This window comes from Perca fluviatilis, chromosome 17 (assembly GCF_010015445.1).
Source record: "Perca fluviatilis chromosome 17, GENO_Pfluv_1.0, whole genome shotgun sequence".
In the NCBI taxonomy this organism is placed as follows: domain Eukaryota; kingdom Metazoa; phylum Chordata; class Actinopteri; order Perciformes; family Percidae; genus Perca; species Perca fluviatilis.
In genome coordinates this window covers 23,929,807-23,954,639 of record NC_053128.1, presented here as the reverse complement: position 1 = coordinate 23,954,639, position 24,833 = coordinate 23,929,807, and the positions used below count along the sequence as shown (strand labels likewise).

Below are 24,833 nucleotides of genomic sequence, written 5' to 3'. Positions count from 1 at the left end.
CTGCCGATGTGCTTCGTTCCGGTTGGCAGCATATATGCCGCATTCGCTACGGAATCCAACAGCTAATTTCAAAGTGTGAAAATGTGTTTTACTGTAAAGTCGGATTCGCGAATGTCATCTAGCAATGCCGGCTCTGCAAGGAGTGTGTTTCTTTGACACTTTGAAAATGTACCAACCCGGGGAACTAGGTAAGGGTGATAGCCACCGCATCATCAAGTGATGATCCCTCGTCGCAGGTTGGCCGGCCCCGCACTCTTCACCTCCTTCAGCCATTGTAAAGTCGGCCTAGCAATTCCCTCAATTCCCTCACATTGTAAAGCCGGCCTCGCTAATTTCACGCTACATTGTACCGGCCTCGCAATTCGCCATTGTAAAGCCGGCCTCGCAATTTCGCTTTGCCATTGTAAAGCCGGGCCCGCACTCGCCGCCATTGTAAAGTCGGCCCTAATTTCACTTTGCCATTGTAAAACCGCCTCGCACTTCACTGCCTACCGTCGGCCCCGCACATTGAAATGACTAGGCAACGGTACGGGTTAAGTGTGGCCATAGCTGGGGCTTGCTGGTTCCCGGACCGACCGAGGTCAAGGTGCGCTGAGGTGGGCCTTTTCCCTGAATGTATACCCGAGTATTAGCCCTCTGTAATACCGAAGGGTATTCCCTTGCGGGTCTTGTAATGTCGGCTTCGGCAACGCCACCCATCCAAGCCGGCATTGTGCGGTCAGCTTTGCAAATAACGACAGTTGGGTTTAGGCACCACCGTGCTAGAATGGTTAAGTTTAGGTAAGGGGTTGGGGTAACAGCCCTCACCTGTGGGTGCTAGTCTGGTATCTCCTAGCAGGTGGTTGGCACCGTGAAGCCAGCATTGCAAATAATGACAGTTGCGCTTTACGCACCACCGTGCTAGAATGGTTAAGGTTAGGGATAAGGGATGAAATGGGATGTTGGTACGGGTAACAATCTCTGCAATGGTAACAGCCCACACATACAGGTAGGGTCCTTTGTGTTTTGAACCTTCAACAATAAACTTGCGTTGTTCTTCATGATAAAAAGAACCAAAGTGTTGTTTTTCATACGGCGAGGCGTAAGGGTTTAACTGAAGCAAATGCCATGTATCGGTGCATGCACCGTGACGCGTGAAATTAGCAAGATACGCCAATGCGATTGAGCCAGCTGGTGGCCAGATTTGACGAGACTGGAACCACATGGTGTGTGTGTCTAGCCATTCTGGCATTGTAAAGCCAGCTTTGCAATGAGTGTGTTTCTGACACTTTGAAATAATCTGTTGGATGCTGTTCGCTGGCAGCATATATGCCGCGATTCGCTACGGAATCCAACAGCTAATTTCAAAGTGTGAAAATGTGTTTATCATAAAGCCGGATTCGCAATGTCATCTAGCAAATGCCGGCTTCGCAAGGAGTGTGTTTTTGACACTTTGAAAATGTACGCCAACCTGGGAACTAGGTAATGGTGAGTAGCCGCATCATCAAGTGATGATCCTCAAACGCAGTGTTGGCCGGCCCTGCAACTTCACTTCGCCATTGTAAAGCCGCCTAGCAATTTCACTTTGCCATTGTAAAGCCGGCCTCGCGCAATTTAACTTCCCATTGTAAAGCCGCCTAGCAATTTCACTTTGCCATTGTAAAGCCGCCTCGCAATTTCACCGCCATTGCAAAGCCGGGCCTCGCAATCTTCACTTTGCCATTGTAAAGCCGGCCTCGCACTTTCATTCGCCATTGTAAAGCCGGCCTCGCAATGTCGCCCGCCATTGTAAAGCCGGCCTCCAACTTCACTGCCATTGTAAAGCCGGCCTCGCAATGTCACTTCGCCATTGTAAAGCCGCCTAGCAATTTCACTTCGCCATTGTAAAGCCGGCCTAGCAATTTCACTTTCGCCATTGTAAAGCCGGCCTCGCACTTAACTCCGCCATTGTAAAGCCGGCCTCGCAATTTCACTTTGCCATTGTAAAGCCGGCCTCGCTAATTTAACTCGCATTGTAAAGCCGGCCTAGCAATTTCACTTTGCCATTGTAAAGCCGCCTCGCAATTTCATCGCCGCCATTGCAAAGCCGGCCTCGCAATTTCACTTTGCCATTGTAAAGCGCCTCTTTTTTCACATTTAAAGCCGCTCGCACTCATTGTAAAGCCGCCTCGCACTTCACTTCACATTGTAAAGCCGGCTCGCAATGTCGCTTCGCCATTGTAAAGCCGGCCTAGCAACTTCACTCGCCATTGTAAAGCCGGCCTAGCAATTCTTCACTTCGCCATTGTAAAGCCCGCCTCGCAATTTCACTCGCCATTGTAAAGCGCCTCGCACTTCACTCCGCCATTGCAGCGGCCCCGCAATATTGAAATGGTGATACCAGGGCACGTAAAATATTTCGTACGGGTTAAGGTGGCCATAGCGGGGGCTTAAGTGGTTCCCGGACCCAACCGAGGTCAAGGTCGCTTGAGGTGGGCCCTTTTCCTGAATGTATACCCGAGGTTAGCCCCTTCTGTGGCCCGATGGGTGGCTCCTGCGGGCCTTGTAAAGTCGGCTTCGCAATGCCACTCTATCCAGCCGGCATTGTAAGGTCAGCTTTGCAAATAACGACATAGTTGGGTTTAGGCACCACCGTGCTAGAATGGTTAAGTTTAGGTAAGGGGTTGGGGGTAACAGCCCTCACCTGTGGGTGCTAGTCTGGTATCTCCTAGCAGGTGGTTGGCACCGTGAAGCCAGCATTGTAAAAAATGACAGTTGTGCTTACGCACCACCGTGCTAGAATGGTTAAGGTTAGGAAATAAGGGATGAAATGGGATGTTGGTACGGGTAACAATCTCTGCAATGGTAACAGCCCACACATACAGGTAGGGTCCTTTGGTGTTTTGAACCTTCACAATAAACTTGCTGTTCTTTCATGATAAAAAGAACCAAAGTGTTTTTTTCATACGGCGGAGGCGTAAGGGTTTAACTGAAGCAAATGCCATGTATCGGTGCATGTAACCGCACGTGAAATTAGCAAGATAACGCCAATGCGATTGAGCCAGCTGGTGGCCAGATTTGGACGAGACTGGAACCACATGGTGTGTGTGTGTTCTAGCCATTCTGGCATTGTAAAGCCAGCTTTGCAATGAGTGTGTTTCTGACACTTTGAAATAATCTGTTGGATGCTGTTCCGCTGGCAGCATATATGCCGCATTCGCTACGGAATCCAACAGCCAATTTCAAAGTGTGAAAATGTGTTTCATTGTAAAGCCGGATTCGCAATGTCATCTAGCAATGCCGGCTCGCAAGGAGTGTGTTTTTGACACTTTGAAAATGTACCAACCTGGGAACTAGGTAAGGGTGATAGCCACGCATCATCAAGTGATGATCCTCAAACGGTGTTGGCGGCCTCTCTCTTCACTTCCCTTGAGCCGCAAACATCCCAACGCCTCAATTTCACTTTCCCATTGTAAACGGCCTCGCACTTCACTTCGTCATTGTACGCCTCGCAATTTCGCCATTGTAAAGCCGGCCTCCCGCAATTTCACTTCGCCATTGTAAAGCCGGCCTCGCAATTCACTTCCCATTGTAAAGCCGCCTAGCAATTTCACTTCCGCCATTGTAAAGTCGGCTCTAGCAATTTCAACTTCGCCATTGTAAAGCCGGCCTCGCAATTTCACTTCGCCATTGTAAAGCGGCCTCGCAATTTCACTCTCGCCATTGCAAAGCCGGCCTCGCAATATTGAAATGAGACCAGGGCACGTAAAATATTTCGTGCCGGGTTAAGTGTGGCCATAGCGGGGGCTTAAGTGTGGTTCCCGGACCGAACGGAGGTCAAGGTGCTGAGGTGGGCCCTTTTCCTGAATGTATACCCGGAGGTTAGCCCCTTCTGTGGGCAGATGGGGCGCCCCGGTGGGCCTTGTAAAGTCGGTTTCGCACGTTAATTCCATCCAAGCCGGCATTGTAAGGCCAGCTTTGCAAATAACGACAGTTGGGTTTAGGCACCACCGTGCTAGAATGGTTAAGTTTAGGTATAGGGTTGGGGTAACAGCCCTCACCTGTGGGTGCTAGTCTGGTATCTCCTAGCAGGTGGTTGGCACCGTGAAGCCAGCATTGTGAAATAATGACAGTTGTGCTTACGCACCACCGTGCTAGAATGGTTAAGGTTAGGGATAAGGGATGAAATGGGATGTTGGTACGGGTAACAATCTCTGCAATGGTAACAGCCCACACATACAGGTAGGGTCCTTTGGCGTTTTGAACCTTCACAATAAACTTGCTGTTCTTCATGATAAAAGAACCAAAGTGTTGTTTTTTCATACGGCGTAGGCGTAAGGGTTTAACTGGAAGCAAATGCCATGTATCGGTGGCTGCACCGCACGCGTGAAATTAGCAAGATACGCCAACGCGATTGAGCCAGCTGGTGGCCGCAGATTTGACGGACTGGAACCACATGGTGTGTGTGTGTCTAGCGCTTCTGGCATTGTAAAGCCAGCTTTGCATGAGTAGTGTTTCTGACACTTTGAAATAATCTGTTGGATGCTGTTCCGCTGGTAGCATATATGCCGGATTCGCTACGGAATCCAACAGCCAATTTCAAAGTGTGAAAATGTGTTTTCATTGTAAAGCCGGATTCGCAATGTCATCTAGCAAATGCCGGCTTCGTAAGGAGTGGTGTTTTTGACACTTTGAAAATGTAACGCCAACCTGGGAACTAGGTAAGGGTGATAGCCAACGCATCATCAAGTGATGATCCTCAAACGGGTTGCCGGGCCTCGCAATTTCACTTCGCCATTGTAAAGCCGGCAGCAATTTCACCTTGCCATTGTAAGGGCCTGCCCTCCCATTGTAAAGCCGCAGCACACTTTGCCATTGTAGCTCGACACTACTGTAGCCGCCTCCATTTCACTTTGCCATTGTAAAGGTCCTTCATTAGCTCATCCCGGTTGCTCTACCATTGTATTACGTCTGCAATTTAACTCGCCATTGTAAAGCCGGCCTAGCAATTCACTTTGCCATTGTAAAGCCGCCTCCACTACGCCGCCATTGCAAGGGCCTCGGCAATTCACTTTGCATTGTAAAGTCGACTGACTTTTCGCCTTGAAGGCTCGAAGCTTTCTCCCATTGTAAAGCCGCCCGAATTTACTTCTCGCCATTGTAAGCCGGCTCGAATGTCGTCCGCCATTGTAAAGTCGGCTCAGCAATTTCACTTCGCCATTGTAAAGGCCTAGCAATTTCACTTCGCCATTGTAAACGGGCCTCGCAATTTCACTTCGCCAAAGCCGCCCGCACTTCAGTTCGCCATTGCAGCCGGCCTCGCAATATTGAAATGAAGGCACGTAAAATATTTCGCGTCGTATAGTGTGGCCATAGCGGGGGCTTAAGTGTGGTTCCCGACCGAGGTCAAGGTGCGCTTGAGGTGGGCCTTTTCCGAATGTATACCCAGGTTAGCCCCTCTGGCCGGCCCCCCGGGGGCCTTGTAAAGTCGGCTCCGAATGCCACCCATCCAGCCGTGTAAGGCCAGCTTTGCAAATAACGACAGTTGGGTTTAGCACCACTGTGCTAGAATGGTTAAGTTTAGGTAAGGGGTTGGGGTAACAGCCCTCACCTGTGGGTGCTAGTCTGGTATCTCCTAGCAGGTGGTTGGCACTGAAGCCAGCATTCAAATAATGACAGTTGTGCTTACGCACCACCGTGCTAGAAATGGTTAAGGTTAGGGATAAGGGATGAAATGGGATGTTGGTACCGGGTAACACCCTCGCAATGGTAACAGCCCACACATACAGGTAGGGTCCTTTGGTGTTTTGAACCTTCACAATAAACTTGCTGTTCTTTCTGATAAAAAGAACCAAAGTGTTGTTTTTCATAACGGTGCGGCGTAAGGGTTTAACTGAAGCAAATGCCATGTATCGGTACACACACCGCACGCGTGAAATTAGCAAGATACCGCAACGCGATTGAGCCAGCTGCGGGCGAGATTTGACGAGACTGGAACCACATGGTGTGTGTGTGTTAGCCATTCTGGCATTGTAAAGCCAGCTTTGCAATGAGGTGTTTCTGACACTTTGAAATAATCTGTTGATGCTGTTCCGCTGGTAGCATATATGCCGCGATTCGCTACGGAATCCAACAGCTAATTTTCAAAGTGTGAAAATGTGTCTTCATTGTAAAGCCGAATTCGCAATGTCATCTAGCAAATGCGGCTTCGCAAGGAGTGTGTGTTTTGACACTTTGAAAATGTACGGCCAACCTGGGAACTAGGTAAGGGTGATAGCCACGCATCATCAAGTGATGATCCTCAAACGGTAAGTTGGCCGGGCTCCTCGCACTTTCACCATTCGCCATTGTAAAGCCGCCTAGCAATTTCACTTTGCCATTGTAAAGCGGCCTCACACTTAACTTCGCCATTGTAAAGCCGCCTAGCAATTTCACTTTGTAAAAGCCGGGCCTCGCAACTTCATCGCCGCCATTGCAAAGCCGCCTCGCAATTTCACTTTCTGCCATTGTAAAGCCGGCCTCGCACTCTTGATTCGCCATTGTAAAGCCGCCTCGCGAATGTCGCTTCCGCCATTGTAAAGCCGCCTCGCAACTTCACTTCGCCATTGTAAAGCCGGCCTCGCAAGTCGCTTCGCCATGTAAAGGCCCAGTACCTCACTTCGCCATTGTAAAGCCGGCCTAGCAATTTAACTTCGCCATTGTAAAGGCCTCAACTCTTCCTCGCCATTGTAAAGGGGCCTCGCAATTTCAGTTCGCCATGTCAAGCGCCTCGCAATATTGAAATGAAATCCAGGCACGAAAATATTTCGTGCCGGGTTAAGTGTGGCCATAGCGGGGGCTTAAGTGGGTTCCCGGACCAATCGAGGTCAAGGCGCTGAGGTGGGCCCTTTTTCCTGAATGTATACCCGAGGTTAGCCCCTTCTGTGGGCCGATGGGTGGCCCCCCCGGTGGGCCTTGTAAAGTCGGCTTCACGAATGCCACCTATCCAAGCCGGTAAAGGCCAGCTTTGGCAAATAACGAATAGTTGGGTTTAGGCCACCACTGTGCTAGAATGGTTAAGTTTAGGTAAGGGGGTTGGGGGTAACAGCCCTCACCTGTGGGTGCTAGTCTGGTATCCTCCTGCAGGTGGTTGGCACCGTGAAGCCAGCATTGCAATAATGACAGTTGTGCTTAACGCACCACGGTGCTAGAATGGTTAAGGTTAGGATAAGGGATGAAATGGGATGTTGGTAAAACGGTAACAATCTCAAATAGCAATGGTAACAGCCCACATACAGGTAGGGTCCCTTTGTGTTTTGAACCTTCACAATAAACTTGCTGTTCTTTCATGATAAAAGAACCAAAGTGTTGTTTTTCATACGGCGAGGCGTAAGGGTTTAACTGAAGCAAAATGCCATGTATCGGTGCATGCACCGCATGCGGTGAAATTAGCAAGATACGTCAATGCGATTTCGGAGCCAGCTGGTGCCAAGGATTTGGACGAGACTGAAACCACATGGTGTGTGTGAGTAGTATAAAGATTTATGCATGTGTGACGTCATCCTCACACGCACACGCAAACCCGCCATGCCAACTGATGATATGCGTGCGTGATGACGGCGCGGCCGCACGTCGTTACTCGCGATCGCCATCTGGCTGAACATGTTAGCGCATCTAATCGTCGAAGCTGCGCACGCATCTAGCGGATGTGATGACGTCGCGGTCGAACGTCGGCATCCCGCGAGCTTACCCAGCGGCCGAACATGGTAGCGCATCTAATCGTCGAAAGCCGCGCTAACGCATCTAGCGGACGTGATGACGTCGCGGTCGAACGTCGGCACCCCGCGAGCCACTCCAGCGGCCGAACATGGTAGTGCATCCAGCGGATGATGACCGGTGTCGCGGTCGCACGCCCCCGCAACGAGGGTCCAGGTCTCTGAGCCGAGGCGGCCTCGCCAACCCGCCTGAATGAGGTCACCTGTCGTACCACCAAAATCCAACTTTAGCTTCTCTGCCAGCCAGCCAGCCACCACGCCTTTCCACAATCAATACCGGCGAGTTTTCGTGAGAAAAAAAAAGAGGATCCTTTCAGCAGCGCATCAGCGAACCCTCATGTTAGCCGTCTTAGATACGAAATTTAGTTGTCTGGTATTAGCCAGATATTACCGGTCAAAATTTTTAAGCAATATTGTTTTTTCAGTTAATTACTAAGTGGTAAGTACTTAGCATCATGATGTTCAAAGATTACATCATCCGAACATTCATGACACCAGCTGTGTCCTTGATCGCAGCTAATGGGCGTGGTTGTGGAACATATGACGATATAAAACACGCAAAGAAGTCTGTTAGCTTGTAATGAGGCAGTTAAATCGTCAGTGCGAAGTCAGGCGCCTAAAACCCCATTAAGGTGACCGCTCACTCTTACCCGCAGTGTTGTTATGCCAGCTGTACTCTTTCCGCCAGGTTTCAACAAATACCTCGAAGAAAAGAGATTCGTCACAGAATGGTTGCGTTTGAGTAAATTTAAAAAAAGTTTATTGTGGCAAGTTTAACATCTCAGTCATTTCAGACCAAAGTTTCGTTGTATAATTTCCGTCATTGGTGATTTTATGTTAGCCGGGGATAATGGAAGCTGTGTTGATGAAACATATCAATGGGCAGTAAAACCCATAAATACCGATATTATACACCACAAAGACACCGATTTAGTACCGTGTTTCATTACCTTTGTTTTGCCTTTAAAAGAGCTGTAGCCCGATCCTACAGACTTTCATCGGTTCCAGAACATAAAACAAAAGGTCCTTCTAATAAGGAATAAAGAACGTTGGAAACAGGTATTTTATGGGTTATCTATCTTCTTTCAGGGCTGCAATATTTGGTCATCATTTGTTCTGATCACCGTTTCTAGTCCTCCATCGATATATATATTCCTGTGTTCATTACCTCGAACAAAGGATCCGCAAGATGTTTATCGATAACATAGGCCGAACAACCATGATAAAAAGTCGCGTGCTTCTTCTAACCTCTTCGTGAAAGCGCCGTTACCCTAACAAAACCAATATCGTAAGTATAGCAGCGAATATTGAGGTGAGTTGAAAGAAACAAAAGTTGTATAAAAATGAATCTAACGCATCTAATCTGGTCGCCATTACAGCCCGAGCCATAGTCATAGTAGGCAGTTTTCCGCCCAAAGACGCAACCATTCTTCTGTTCCGGTTTCCACGGTCATCGTATTTGGCGATTCTAACATTGCAGAGAGAAACCTTGCATCTAGCAGCATCAGGCATTATTACGTGCCATGCGCTTTCAAACAAAAATGTATATGTTGCTAAAGCCCTTTCCTGCTCCTTGTACAACCGCCACGGAAAACACTGTTCACTGCATTTCCGGGACGCCCGGAGACGATTTCAATACCAGCCACCCCCATGAGCAGAAACGGATGTTCACACAAGCTCAAATAGAAGGGACGGCAACAGACGATACTGAGGAATGGAAAAGAAACATGAAAATAGAGCGTTGGCATTTAAAAAGAAGAAAAAAAATTTCTAATTCAATGTTATTACCGAAGCCACGCCCAAAGACGCAACTGACCTCTTTTGTTCAACCGATTCACCGCCACTTGATCAACACAAGAGGTGAGAATCTTCCAGCAGAATATATTACATAGTGTTATAAAAGCTTTTAAATAAAATGTATATATTGTTAAAAGGCATTTCTTTGCGCTTCAGTAATCTATTCCACCTAAGACTTAGAGTCTCATTTGCCGTCGTTTGGCAGATCATATGAACAGCGCCCGCCATCTCATTCCAGCAGTGACTCACATTGAGCAGGACAAATGAACCTCACAAAAAATAATAATCCTCGACGAGCGCGTCCGTTGCGCTGCGGTGTTGTGTGTGTGGTAAGCGCCGCCGCGTTCTTTATTTAACCAGAAAACATGTTGCGCCATACTTCCTCTGATTGAATTCATGCCGTGAAGCCGAGAAGCGGTTCGAAGACAGGATAATACGCGCTCCACACCAACGCCAGCTACAGCAGAAGGAAGACGAATACAGAGACAACACTTTCATTATCAATGAGTCAGGCATCTTTGCAGTGTTCCCCGAACAGGACGGCGCACTTTAACCGTATCTATAGCACAGAGAAGGATCCGACGTCAGCCGCAATAATAATCTTCGTCATAACGCGTCGTGAGTAACAGGGGAATATCAGCAATCAATCCCGTAAATGTAGAGGTTAACGCCCATTCTCGATAAGGTTATGCTCAATTGAGTTAATAACCAGCCGGAACACCGTAAGGCCTGTGGTGTTCCGGAGCAGACACGTTTCAGTGCTGCTTTGAGTATTGCGTCGTCACCGTCTTCAAACAACTCGCCGATACGGCAATTATAAACAACATCAGCCGGTCTTAAAACAAACGATGCTTCCATGAATACCGATGTCTTTGCAAACAAAGGTCAATACCGACCGGAAGTTTGCCCACATTTCGAATACGCCACAAAGCCAGGTCGCATAACACGATTGCCGATTTTGGTCACAGCTATATCACGCCAATAATCATGTCGCCTTCAATGTCGCCGACTGCTCATGATAGTATGCCCAAAGACTATGAATATGCCCCCACAGCAAAACAGGTTGGCGTCTGTGCATACAAAAATTTCAAAAAATTAAAAGAAAAGTCACGTCAATTCAAAAACAAAAATTCGAACTCCTTGCGGTGACCATAGCGACGGCGGCCAGAATGGCCATACAGACGACACAGCAGTAATCCTCGTGATTTCAGACGCTTGCGTGCGCGTACATGCCAAAATACTGAAAGCTCGGGCCCAATCTGCCTGGCGCTGGCGCTATGAAGAACAGCGAGAAAACAAGAATTGATAGTTCGCCTCTCGAATAGCAAACACATATGGTCTCTTTCAGATGTATTCCAGCAATACACCGCTCAATACAGAATGCCACAATCATCGTCAAGGAATTTCGTTATAGAACAGAGACTCGTATAAGCTTCCCGAAAACAGTCGTCAAAACGCATCTTCCGTACAGATGACAGAATGGGCCCTCAAATCGCTCAATGCTTTAAAGTTCTCCATATCACCACAAGAAAATTCAGGCGGTGTGCAGGAAAGGGCGCCGTTTAAGGTAAACATCTCGAAGTTTATTCAGGAGATGGCCTCTTTACCGCCGCCGAAGTCGTTGATGTCAATTCGCGAAATATTGATTATCGATATCGCAGTACCCCGAAAGGGTGCAGGCTACTCAACACGACACGGTAGCTTGGGCAATGCAATCAGCGCTTTAAATGTTGGAAAGTTAGCCAGTCGTCCCTATCCAAACAACGTTGAACTGGCGGCTTACGGCTATGGGTCATATTCTGGAGCAAAGTCTACGTTAATGCAGCGGTCCAGGTTCATCGACCGACGACTCTTTGTGAATTAATTGTGACAACACGGAGCACGCCTAAAACTGTGAGTTATCATCAAATATCGTCAGAAAGGTAATGCTTTCAGTATAACCCCGAAGAATAACGCTGGTAATCCATTAATCTCGCTTCGCCCGCATAATAATATGTAAATGAGCAGATGAACGACGACGAGAAGATGAATTACGCCGTTACTGCATATGATTTGCCTGATCATCAGCGTTCGCCTCTCGATGCCGACAGATTTCAGAAACAATTGAAAACGAAAATCGTGATTCGACAAAACGACGTAAAACCCACTCCATCTTCGTTATCTACCCAAACCAGACGTAAAACAGCCATACGTATTTTACGACCAACATCATTATCCTCATCGCGAATTGAAAACCTGCTTTACGTCAGCACGCCATATTGCGTTTAAGAAGATCTACCGCGAACCTTCGGGGCACCTTTGTAGTTGGTTTTGTAATGTGTCACACCGATTGCATATCGATCAGTTACGCAACGTTAACAGCGTTTTTGAAAACCATAAACCGACGTTGAAAACGACCGGCTTATACCCCGCACAAAATCAATATTGCGAAAGCCCCGTCATCGCCAATCGAGTGACGGCAAAACGGTAACCAATAACAGCCGTAAAAACCTAAATCGCCATTGTAGAGAAGCCTTTCGGTTTCACGCACTCCGTTATGGTTGTCGTCGGTCCAGTTATAAAGATATGTTCAATATTTTCGAAACACGTTATCAATGGGCTTATTACCTGTATGCGCGATGTGGATAGCGGACGAAAAACGCCATCGTCAGTCCAAACGCGATCGACCATTAAGAACTATTTATCGAAATCGGTTGAGGTTGCTGGTTTCATAGTTAATATCAATTTGCTGACAGTCATATGTTTCAGAGTAGTTCGGTGAGTCAGAAACTTCGTCCATATTACAGCGCCGCCTCTGTGGCGTTGACGACGATTCTGCCTTCAATCAACGTTGATCGAGCCCGCTCAGTTTTAGTTCCCAGGCCCAAATCGGTCGCGTTTCATGGTTCTTCCCATCTTCAGCTTAACGAAAGAACGAGAATTATTGTCCGCATTCCACCAAAGCCTCTTGAGCGAAGTTGGCGATGTTATGAGCGACGCCTCTGCAAAACGCGTTCATGGAGTGGTATCGCATCCGCTTCAATATCTTGGACTTTCTAAATATCGCTCATTGTTAACGATGTAACGTTTTGATTACCAAAAGCATGCAACATACAGAGAGGGTTTCCACCAGCACAGCCCAGATTCCAGACACGCGCTACTGGCGCCCCGATGCGCGGCGTATTTAAAACGTTGTTCTCCCCTCAAAGATTTCTGTTGCTTCGACATGGTGCTTCCATTCCAGTAAAACAAGACATGTTCATAGCGGTTGAGTATGCGCCGTATCAGAGAAATGACATAGCACGCTGAACAGGTAAAGTTCGGTCAGTCGTAGATGGTTATCGTATATCAACACACGCAGCTGGCGAAATTATCGGTCGTTAATGCCGTGATATGCGTTAAGGCGTCAGGTGAAATAATCCTTCATCAAAAACAAAAATCATTGGCGAATCGTTATCGAGCCTTACATAACAGAGCTCGCTCTAAAAATAAGCATCAGCCGAAAGTTGTGGTGCAGATGTGACGTGATTGACAGGCTGTGACACGACCAGACGCTAAGGAGTTTTCATGTTAACATATGAAGGCGCCAGGGCTGCTCAACCGCGAGAATCTTCTTGATGTCAAAGACAACGTAATGAAATCGTACCATAAGGTAGAAAAATGATGAAAGATCAGATACTGGTGATTAATAAAGTTTGTACTAACCGTTTCAGTTCAAAGAGATTGACCAATAGGGGATTCCCCGGGGCCGAATACACAGTGATGATGACATAAACGCCTGAGCTACATTGTGAATGTAAAGTTGTCGCTTGTATGCTTCCGGTATCACCTGTGTGCCACTTACCGAGTCGTAACGTAAACTGATGTTCCTTCTATGATGGGCGCAGTCGCCAGCCGAATAAATCAGCCTGAATAATAAGTCAGCAGGTGGTTATCCGGTGACGCAATATGCAGAAGTTATAGAGTAGTGGCAGTAAGATTACCATTGAGGTTTAGCATTTCAGAAAAATCGATCAGTTTTTGAAAGCCTATGCTGTACCATTTTCAACGTAGCAGAAGCTTCAGGATACCCCGGGCACATCTAACGCCTTCGCAAGTACAATATCAGCGCACTTTTGCTTTTCGCCTTCCGCCTTTGATATGCCCAGGGTATCCTGGAAGCTTCTTGCTACGTTTAAGAAATGTTTTAACATAGGCTTTAAAAAGCTGATCAGTTTTTTCTGGGAAATGCCAAACTTCAGCAATGGAAACAATCTTATACCCTTTCTCTGGCTTTCTGTAATTCAAACGTCACCCAAACGCCAGACAACAACCCTCTTTTGATCGCTATGTGTGCATGGTGTTGTTTGATTCATCTCAACGTACACGCCGCAACTATAGGGGAACATCAGCTTACCGTTACAGTGGTAGGGGCAACACAGGGTGATACAGGCCTCTGGGCGGTGCTACTGTACATTTCACAATGCCAAAGTATTTGTTTATGTCATCAAAAATCCTTGTGTATTATTTGGGGGTGTCCTATTGGATAATCTCTTTAGACTGAACAGTTGGGTACAAACTTCCGGAAATCATAGTATCTGATCTTTCATCATTTTCTACCTTGTGGTACAGTTTCATTGCATTTGTGCGGCCTCCAAAGAGGGATTCTTCGCGGATTGAGGAATTCCCTGGCTTTCTCATATGTTAACATGAACTCCTTAACGTCTGGTCATTGTCCACAGCCTGTCTCCAATCACATTCCCACATCACCACAACTTTCAGCTGATGCTTATTTTTTAGAGCAGACACTCTGTTATGGAACCTCGATAGCAGTTCACCCTGTGTTTTTTTTTTTGTTTTGGTGAGAGAGGGATTGATTTCACCCTGACGATAGCAACTTATCACAGCCGGAAAGAAGCAGCCATTAAATTCATAACACGTTGTGTTCTTCACAATAGCCATCTACAAAGAACTGACCAAATACCGTTTTCAAGTCTGTTCCAAAACATACTACCCTCACCGTCTTGTTCACGGCCCACGTATTAAACACACAACAAACATAAAACACAAAAAAAAATCTTACGTTCACACAACCGCACAAACCCCCCCATGTCAGGAGCAACTAGAATCTTTGGGGAGGAAACAACGCTTTAAATACACCCATACATGAGGAGTAATGTAGTTGCATGCAAACGGGTCTAGGCCTGTGCACTCGTGGAAGGCCTCTCTGTATATTTTGCATGCTTTAATCAAAACCGTTACATCGTTAACACAATAGCTGAGCAGCTCTTTCAAGTCAAAAGGTGTGTGGCGGACCGTAACGCATTCACTCCATGAACGCTTTAGAGGCGTCACTCATAGCATCATAACCATATAGAGCTGGTGCAGGATAATGGACCAATATAATTCTCATTCTCTCGCTTTGTTAAATTCGTGTGGAAGAAGCCTTTGAGAAGATCGGAGAACCCTATGGCTGCCGGTGTTTTTAGATAGAGCCATAGGGATAAAACTGAACGAATCGATCCAACGCTGATTGAAAGTAGAATCGATCATCAGAAGCACCCTAGAACCTGCAAGCATAGTAATAGTTGGACAAAGTTTCTGACTCACCAGATACTCTAAAACTATATAACTGTCAAAACCTTGATGCATTGTGTGCTATAAAAGTATAGCCTCTGTATTCTGTCTGTAGTTCTTAATGAATGATGCGACACAGTTTGTTGTTTCGTAGCAGTTTTTTGACCGGCCCATATCCATAACGCGATAACAAAATTAGCTTCATAGCCCCACATTGATAACGCTGTTCGAAATCGTAAAGATATAACTTATCACTACTTTCTTTCGCTTCGACGGGTTGTATATAGCAAGAGTAAGCGTAGTAGCCCCTAAAGGCTCTCTACAATGTAGGCATTTAGGTTTTTACAGCTGTGTGGATTTTTCGACACACGCATATGTTGCGTGACAGGACTCGCAATATTTGATTTTATTGCAGGGTATAAGCCCGTGTTCACGTCACCCGGGTTTTTATGGTTTTCAAAACACTGTTGCGATTTGCAATACGATGTTTCAGCCCGTGCATTTAATGGTCTTGTCAGGTATACAATCAGTGTAACACACATTACAAAGCCAAATTACAAAGGTGCCCCAGAGGGTTCTGGTAGGTCTTGTAACACCCATCGCAAACGTCATCGACCAAACAGCCGCTTTATTTACTATGAGATAATAATGTTCGTTATGCAAATACAACCATGCTGTTTTCCACATCTGGTTGGTCGTGCGCTTTGAAGATCGTGGGTTTTTACATCCGCTACATGATGGAATATCACAATTTTCATTTTCAAATGTTTCTGAAATCTGTCAACATCAGAGAACTAAACCTTATGTGTGTAGTCAAAACCCAAATCACTATGCAGATGCTTAGCATAAAATTCATCTTCTCAATAATGCACTACCATCTGCTATTTACATAATGGTGCCAGGCAAGAGAAAAGCAGAGATTGTCGTTACTCAGCGTTATTCTTGAGGTTATACAAAGCATTACCTTTTTCTGACAATATTTGATCGTGAACTCAATGCTTCCTAGTTTTCGAGTCGCTCTCCTCGACACCCCTCCCACATACATATTGCCGCTATTGTCACAATTAATTCTAAAGAGTCATCGGTCAGTGAATTTACTGGTTATCTGCATTGCTTTGAGCGACTTGCTCCAGAAATATGTCTGTGTTATAGCCACCGCCCGAGTTCAACATTGTTTGGATAGGGATATCACGGCTGGCCCCCTTTAACTCAACATTTAAAACGCTGTCCGTGTTGCATTGCCCAAAGCCCTTCGCTATTAAATCTGTTAAGGTGCTATACACCCTTTCAGGAACACTACCGATAACAGTCAAATCAATATTTCGCAGGTCGACATCTTGACCTAAATTCAGCAGCATTAAAAGGGGGTATCTGTCTGGATGCTATTTCGATGTTACCTTAGAAACGCGCACCAGCATACACTGCACACCACCCTGAGGATTTTCTGTGGGTGATGGAGGGGTACTATAAGCTGGTGGACCGTTGGGGACCGGTCTGTTCATCTGTACAGGATCGCTTTGACCGCTGAACACTCGGAAAACATGCAGGTCTCTTATTAACTCTGATCTATGTCTGGGGGTCTGTATTTGATTATGTGTAGCGTTCCTGTATTGGACGGTGTATTGCGGAATACACGTCTGAAGGACCATTATGTGACAACTGTTCAGGGACGGACTATCTAATTCTTGTGTTTTCTCACTGTTGCTTTCACCCACGCTAGCACTAGGCATAGATTGGGCCGGGCGCTCGAATATTTTGGCATGTATAGCACAACAAACGTGCAAAATCCTGAGGATTGCTTACTGCTCTTGTGTAATCGTCCTCGCATGGCCATTCTAGTTCCTCGTCACTACTATCGTCACACACACCTAAGGGTTCAGATTTTTTGTTTTTTTGGGTGGGCGGTGGCATTTTCTTTTAATTTTTTTAAATTTTTTTATATTGTACACAAACTATAGCCTGTTTTTTTTACTGTGGGGCATATTCATAGTCTTTTAAGGCATACTATCATAGGTACAATCAGCGTATTGAGAGATGACCTGATGGCCGTGCGCGTGGGCCAAACCCGTGACCAAATCAAATGCGTGATAGCTCTGACCTGGCTGGCCAGCGTTGTTCGAAGTCTGTGACCAAACCAGTCAATTGTGTGTTAGCTGTTTGCAAGACATCTAATTTATTCATAAGAGCATCGTTTTGTTTTCGTAATTGGGCTAATTCTGATTGTATTTGTTTATAATTGCCATCTGACGCAGGTTGTTGAGGTGTAGTGTTGACACAATACTCAAAAAGCTCTTCACCCTGAAGCAATGTCACCTGCTCAGGACCTCCTAGTGCCCCCACAGTGTTCAAACTGGTTGTAAGTATTATAATTAGGCACTGCTTGCTTATCAAGGAATGGAACGTTAACCTCTAATACATTTACAGGATTGGTTACTGATGTATTCCCCTGTTACACTTTTTATCTGACAACGTTATGACAGAGGTGTGTGGTATACAGCTGACATAGTCGGATCCTTCCTCTGTGCTATAGATACAGTTAAAGAGGTATGCACCTACATTATATTCAGGGAACACCTGCAAAGATGCCTGACTCGATTGATGGGCTGTAAGTGGTGTGCTCTGCTATTCGGCGTTCTTCAGACCCTTCTGCTGTAGCTAGCCGATTTGGTTGAGGGGGTGTAGGAGCTGCCGCTGTTAGTCCTGTGTCTTCAGACCCTTCTCCGGCTTCTACGGCATGGATTTTACAGGTATAACAACATATTTTTCTGGTTAAATAAAGGACACCCGCCAAGCACACACACACACACACACACACAACACACACGCACACACAACACAGACACACACCCACACACCTCATCAGATGTCTTTGTGGAGGAGGTGTCCTTTTGTCCCTCTCAATGGAGTCACTCGTGGGTGGTAGGGCTTTGGTGTACTATGTGTGAAATCACACTTAGACGACAACAAATGCAAGGACTCTAAGTCTTCGGTCGTCGTTACTTGCTAAAACAAAAGAAATGCCTTTTTAACAATATATACATTTTATTTAAAAAGCTTTTATAACACTATGTAAATATATTCTGCTAGATACAAAAGGGTTTCTCACCTCTGCAACTGTGTTAGGATCATAAGATACAGTGGCCGGGTAAGATGAGACCGGAACAAAGGAATGGTTGCGTCTTTTGGGCGGGAAGCCTTTCTGGTATGGCTCAGGCTGTAATAAGCATTAGATTAGAAATTTTTTTTTTTTTTTTTTTTTTTTTTTTAAATACAACACTCTATTTTCATGTTTTTCTTTTCAATTCACCTCAATAGATCTCTTCTTAGATCCCTTCTTAGGCTTGTGTAGACATCCGTTTCTGCTCCATGGGGGTGGCTGTGTGAAATCGTCCTCAGGCGTCAAATACAATGAAACTAAGTCTTCCGTAGCCTTTAGTTGCTAAAACAAAGGAAAGGTCTTTTTTAACAACATATACATTTTATTTAAAAAGCTTTTATAACACAGTGAAATATATTCTGCTAGATACAAAAGGGTTTCTCACCTCTGCAACTGTGTTAGGATCATAAGATACAGTGGCCGGGTAAGATGAAACCGAACAAAGGAATGGTTGCGGCTTTTAAGGGGAAGCCTTTCTGGTATGGCTCAGGCTGTAATAAGCATTAGATTAGATGCATTAGATTATTTTTTTTTATACAACACAGCATTTTACCGTTTTCTTTTCAACTCACCTCAATAAATTGCTTCTTATGCTTACGATGGTGAACGTTTTTAGGGGTAGCAGCTTTCACAGAGAGTTTAGAGAAGCACACGGCCTTTTATCATGGTTGATTTCAGCCCTATGTGCTATCGAGTAGCCATCACCCTTACGGATCCTTTGTTCAGGAACGGATTGTCTAGACACAGAATATATATATATTAGAGGACTAGAAACACGGTGATAAATTAAATAGTAATAAATATTACAGCCTGAAAGAGATAAATAGCCCCATAAATACCTGTTTCCAACGTTCTTATTCCTTATTAGAAGGACCTTTTGTTTTATGTTCTGGTGTGTTGGGGTCTGTAGGATCGGGCTACACAGCTCTTTTTAAAAAAAAAAAAAAAAAAATTAATGAAAACACAGTACTAAATCAATTAATGCTGTAGTGTATAATATATTTATAGGTTTTTACCTTGTGGTATAAGTGTTTCATCAACTAACACAGCCACATTGTCCCAGCTCTTTGTAAAATCACCTAATGACGGAAACTGCATTATACAACAAAAAAACTTTTAAGTCACAAATGACTGAATGAATTAAACACCTTACAATAAGCTTTTTTTTAATTTACTCACCAAACGCAGCCATTTCTGTAGAAACGAATCCTCTTTTCTTCAGAGGTCTTTGTTGAGGAAGCCTGAGAAACCGAGGGAAAATTTTTAGCTAGCACCTTAGCTAAAAACTGCAGGTAAAAAGTGAGCAGTCAGCCTTGAAAACAAGGGGTTTTAAACACCACAAACCACCCCTTTATGACGCGATTTAACACCCACAACAATAGACCTCACATTTACAAGCTAACCACTGGGCTAACACGTTTTTTACTATCGTCATATGGTAGTCAACCACGCCCGCATTACGCACACACGGTCAAAGTTTTAGCTAATTCATGAATGACTGAATGAATTAAATATCTTTGAACATCCTTAAACACAAGAGGTGCTTTTAAATTTACTTACCACTAGTAGGTATTGCTGAAAAAACGAAACACTGCGTTGCTTTCACCAAGAAGAATTAAAAAGTGAAACTCCAGAGGTTTTTTTTTGATGAGGAAAAACGTGGTAGCTATCTAGCTAGCTACCAGACTAGCTAGGAAAAAGCATTTAAAAAAGAGACAGCTAGCATGAAACAAGGGTTTTAAACAGTGCACCGCTGAAAAAGGATCCTCTTTTTTTTTTTTTTTTCTCACAAAAAAAGAACAACTCACTGGTATTGATTGTGGAAAACGTGGTAGTAAGCTAGCTGCAGCTAGCAAAAAACAAAAGTGTGCAGACCCCCAGGTAGTACCGACAGAGTGACCTCATTCGGGCGGGTGTGAGAGGCACCTCAGCTCAAGGCCACAAGACCCTCGTTGCAGGGAGGCGTACGCACCGCACACACCGAAGTCATCACATCCGCTAGATGCACTACCATATTCGGCCACTAGATGGCGCTCGCGGGCCGACGTTCGACCACGACGTCATCACATCCGCTTTGATGCGCGAGTTCGACGATTAGATGCACTAACATATTCAGCCACTAGATGGCGATCGCGAGTAACGACGTGCGGCCGCGACGTCATCACGCACGCACATATCATCAGTTGGCATGGCAGGTTTGCGTGTGCGTGTGAGATGACGTCACACATGCACGCGCAAAACCGCCATCTTTATACTACTACTGTGTAATAACAACTGTGTTATAACTGTGTAATAACAATTGTAATATAACTGTAATAAATGTGTAATAACAATTGTGTTATAACTGTAATACCAGTGTAATAACAATTGTCTTATAACTGTGTTATAACTGTGTAATAACAATATGTAATTACAGGTGTTACGCGTAATCACAATGTGTTATAACTGTGTAATAAATGTGTAATAACAATTGTGCTATAACTATGTAATAACAATGTATAATTACATGTGTTATTTGTAACCACAATGTGTTATAACTGTAATAACAATGTAATTAACGATTGTGTGTTATAACTGTGTTATAACTGTGTCATAACAACATGTAATTACATGTGTTACGCATAATCACAATGTGTTATAACTGTGTAATAACATTTTAATTACAATATGTAATTACATGCATTACACGTAATCACAATATAATAACAATTGTGTTATAACTGTGTAATAACAATGTAATAACAATGTGTAATTACATGTGTTATTTGTAAGCACAATGTGTTATAACTGTGTAATAACAATGTCATTAACAATTGTGTTATAACTGTCTAATAATGTAATAACAATTGTGTTATTACTGTGTAATAACAATTGTATATAACTGTAATAAATGTGTAATAACAATTGTGTTATAACTGTAATAACAGTGTAATAACAATTGTGTTATAACTGTGTTATAAATGTGTAATAACAATATGTAATTACAGGTGTTACGCGCAATCACAATGTGTTATAACTGTGTAATAACAGTGTAATAACAATGTGTAATTACATGCATTACATGTAATCACAATGTAATAACAATTGTGTTATAACTGTGTAATAACAATGTAATAACAATGTGTAATTACATGTGTTATTTGTAACCACAATGTGTTATAACTGTAATAACAATGTAATTAACGATTGTGTTATAACTGTGTAATAACAATGTAATTAACAATTGTGTTATAACTTTGTAATAACAATGTAATAACAATTGTGTTATTACTGTGTAATAACAATTGTGTTATAACTGTGTAATAACAATTGTGTTATAACTGTGTAATAAAAGTGTAATAACAAAGTGCTATTACATGCGTTACACGTAATCACATTGTGTTATAACTGTGTAATAACAGTGTAATAACAATGTGTAATTACATGTGTTATTTGTAACCACAATGTGTTATAACTGTAATAACAATGTAATTAACGATTGTGTTATAACTGTGTAATAACAATGTCATTAACAATTGTGTTATAACTGTGTAATAATGTAATAACAATTGTGTTATAACTGTGTAATAACAATGTAATAACAATGTGTAATTACATGTGTTATTTGTAACCACAATGTGTTATAACTGTGTAATAACAATGTCATTAACAATTGTGTTATAACTGTGTAATAATGTAATAACAATTGTGTTATTACTGTGTAATAACAATTGTATATAACTCTAATAAATGTGTAATAACAATTGTGTTATAACTGTAATAACAGTGTAATAACAATTGTGTTATAACTGTGTTATAAATGTGTAATAACAATATGTAATTACAGGTGTTACGCGCAATCACAATGTGCTATAACTGTGTAATAACAGTGTAATAACAATGTGTAATTACATGCATTACAAGTAATAACAATGTAATAACAATTGTGTTATTACTGTGTAATAACAATTGTGTTATTACTGTGTAATAACAATTGTGTTATAACTGTGTAATAACAATTGTGTTATAACTGTAATAAATGTGTAATAACAATTGTGCTATAACTGTGTAATAACAGTGTAATAACAACGTGCTATTACATGCGTTACACGTAATCACTGGATCGGTTCGCAGCCGAGTGTGAAGCGGTTGGGATGAGGATCAGCACCTCTAAATCGGAGGCCATGGTTCTCAGCAGGAAACCGATGGAATGCCTTCTCCGGGTAGGGAATGAGTCCTTACCCCAAGTGAAGGAGATCAAGTACCTTGGGGTTTTTTTCGCGAGTGAGGGGACAATGGAGCGGGAGATTGGTCGGAGAATCGGCGCAGCGGGTGCGGTATTACATTCCATCTATTGCGCACCGTTGTGACGAAAAGAGAGCTGAGCCAGAAGGCAAAGCTCTCGATCTACCGAAGTTTGCGCTTCCCCTCACCTATGGTCATGAAGGCTGGGTCATGACCGAAAGAACGAGATCCAGGGTGCAAGCGGCCGAAATGGGTTTCCTCAGGAGGGTGGCTGACGTCCCCTTTAGAGATAGGGTGAGAAGCTCAGTCATCCGTGAGGAGCTCGGAGTAAGCCGCTGCCCCTTTGCGCGCGAAGGAGCCAGTTGAGGTGGTTCGGGCATCTGGTGAGGATGCCCCTGGCCTCCCCTAGGGAGGTGTTCCAGCACGTCCAGCTGGGGAGGCCCTGGGGGAAGACCCAGGACTAGGTGGAGGGATTATATCTCAGGCAAATGAAACATAATATTTTTTTTTCCCCCCCCAAACCTGGGATGAGAACGGATCGATTGATTAACATTGTAATAATTTGTACTGATAATGATTAACAATTGTGTTATAACTGTGTAATAACAGTGTAATAACAATGTGTAATTACATGCATTACGTATAATCACAACCTGTTATTACTGTAATAACAATGTAATAACAATTGTGTTACAACTGTGTAATAACAGTGTAATAACAACGTGTAATTACATGTGTTATGTGTAATCACATTGTGTTATAACTGTGTAATAACAGTGTAATAACAATGTGTACTTACATATGTTACACGTAATCACAATGTAACAACAATTGTGTCATAACTGTGCAATAACAATGTAATATCAATGAGTAATTACATGTGTTATTTGTAACCACAATGTGTTATAACTGTAATAAATGTGTAATAACAATTGTGTTATAACTGTAATAACAGTGTCATAACAATTGTGTTATAACTGTGTTATAACTGTGTAATATCAATATGTAATTACATGTGTTACGCGTAATCACAATGTAATAACAATTTTGTTATAACTGTGTAATAACAATGTAATAACAATTGTGTTATTACTGTGTAATAACAATTGTGTTATAACTGTAATAAATGTGTAATAACAATTGTGCTATAACTATGTAATAACAATGTAATAACAATGTGTAATTACATGTGTTATTTGTAACCACAATGTGTTATAACTCTGTAATAACAATGTAATTAACGATTGTGTGTTATAACTGTGTTATAACTGTGTCATAACAACATGTAATTACATGTGTTACGCGTAATCACAATGTGTTATAACTGTGTAATAACAGTTTAATTACAATGTGTAATTACATGCGTTACACGTAATCACAATGTAATAACAATTGTGTTATAACTGTGTAATAACAATGTAATAACAGTGTGTAATTACATGTGTTATTTGTAACCACAATGTGTTATAACTCTGTAATAACAATGTAATTAACAATTGTGTGTTATAACTGTGTTATATCTGTGTCATAACAACATGTAATTACATGTGTTACGCGTAATCACAATGTGTTATAACTGTGTAATAACAGTTTAATTACAATGTATTATACGTTACGTAATCACAATGTAATAACAATTGTGTTATAACTGTGTAATAACAATGTAATAACAATGTGTAATTACATGTGTTATTTGTAACCACAATGTGTTATAACTGTAATAATAATGTAATTAACGATTGTGTTATAACTGTGTAATAACAATGTAATAATAATTGTGTTATTACTGTTTAATAACAATTGTGTTATAACTGTGTAATAACAGTGTAATAACAAGGTGTAATTACATGCGTTACGCGTAATCACAATGTGTTATAATTGTCATAAATGTGTAATAACAATTGTGTTATAACTGTGTAATTACAATGTAATAACAATGTGTAATTACATGTGTTATTTGTAACCACAATGTGGTATAACTGTGTAATAACAATGTCATTAACAATTGTGTTATAACTTATTAATAACAATGTAATAACCATTGTGTTATTACTGTGTAATAACAACTGTGTTATAACTGTGTAATAACAATTGTATTATAAGTGTAATAAATGTGTAATAACAATTGTGTTATAACTGTAATACCAGTGTAATAACAATTGTGTTATAACTGTGTTATAACTGTGTAATAACAATATGTAATTACAGGTGTTACGCGTAATCACAATGTGTTATAACTGTGTAATAAATGTGTAATAACAATTGTGCTATAACTATGTAATAACAATGTATAATTACATGTGTTATTTGTAACCACAATGTGTTATAACTGTAATAACAATGTAATTAACGATTGGTGTTATAACTGTGTTATAACTGTAGTCATAACAATATGTAATTACATGTGT

The 24,833-nt window shown here is 42.9% G+C and overlaps 2 long non-coding RNA genes across 2 annotated transcripts; both read right to left on the bottom strand.

Moving 5' to 3' along the window:
- Positions 1 to 17,958: 17,958 nt before the first annotated feature.
- LOC120545826 lies at positions 17,959 to 18,639 on the bottom strand. Its single transcript, XR_005636749.1, has 4 exons — positions 18,587 to 18,639; positions 18,352 to 18,483; positions 18,151 to 18,258; positions 17,959 to 18,047 (listed from the first exon to the last, which is right to left on the bottom strand). It is a non-coding gene; the product is annotated as an uncharacterized LOC120545826 (long non-coding RNA).
- A 199-nt stretch (positions 18,640 to 18,838) lies between these two features.
- LOC120545825 lies at positions 18,839 to 19,793 on the bottom strand. Its single transcript, XR_005636748.1, has 5 exons — positions 19,762 to 19,793; positions 19,381 to 19,442; positions 19,218 to 19,293; positions 19,041 to 19,128; positions 18,839 to 18,938 (listed from the first exon to the last, which is right to left on the bottom strand). It is a non-coding gene; the product is annotated as an uncharacterized LOC120545825 (long non-coding RNA).
- Between the last annotated feature and the right edge of the window lie 5,040 nt (positions 19,794 to 24,833).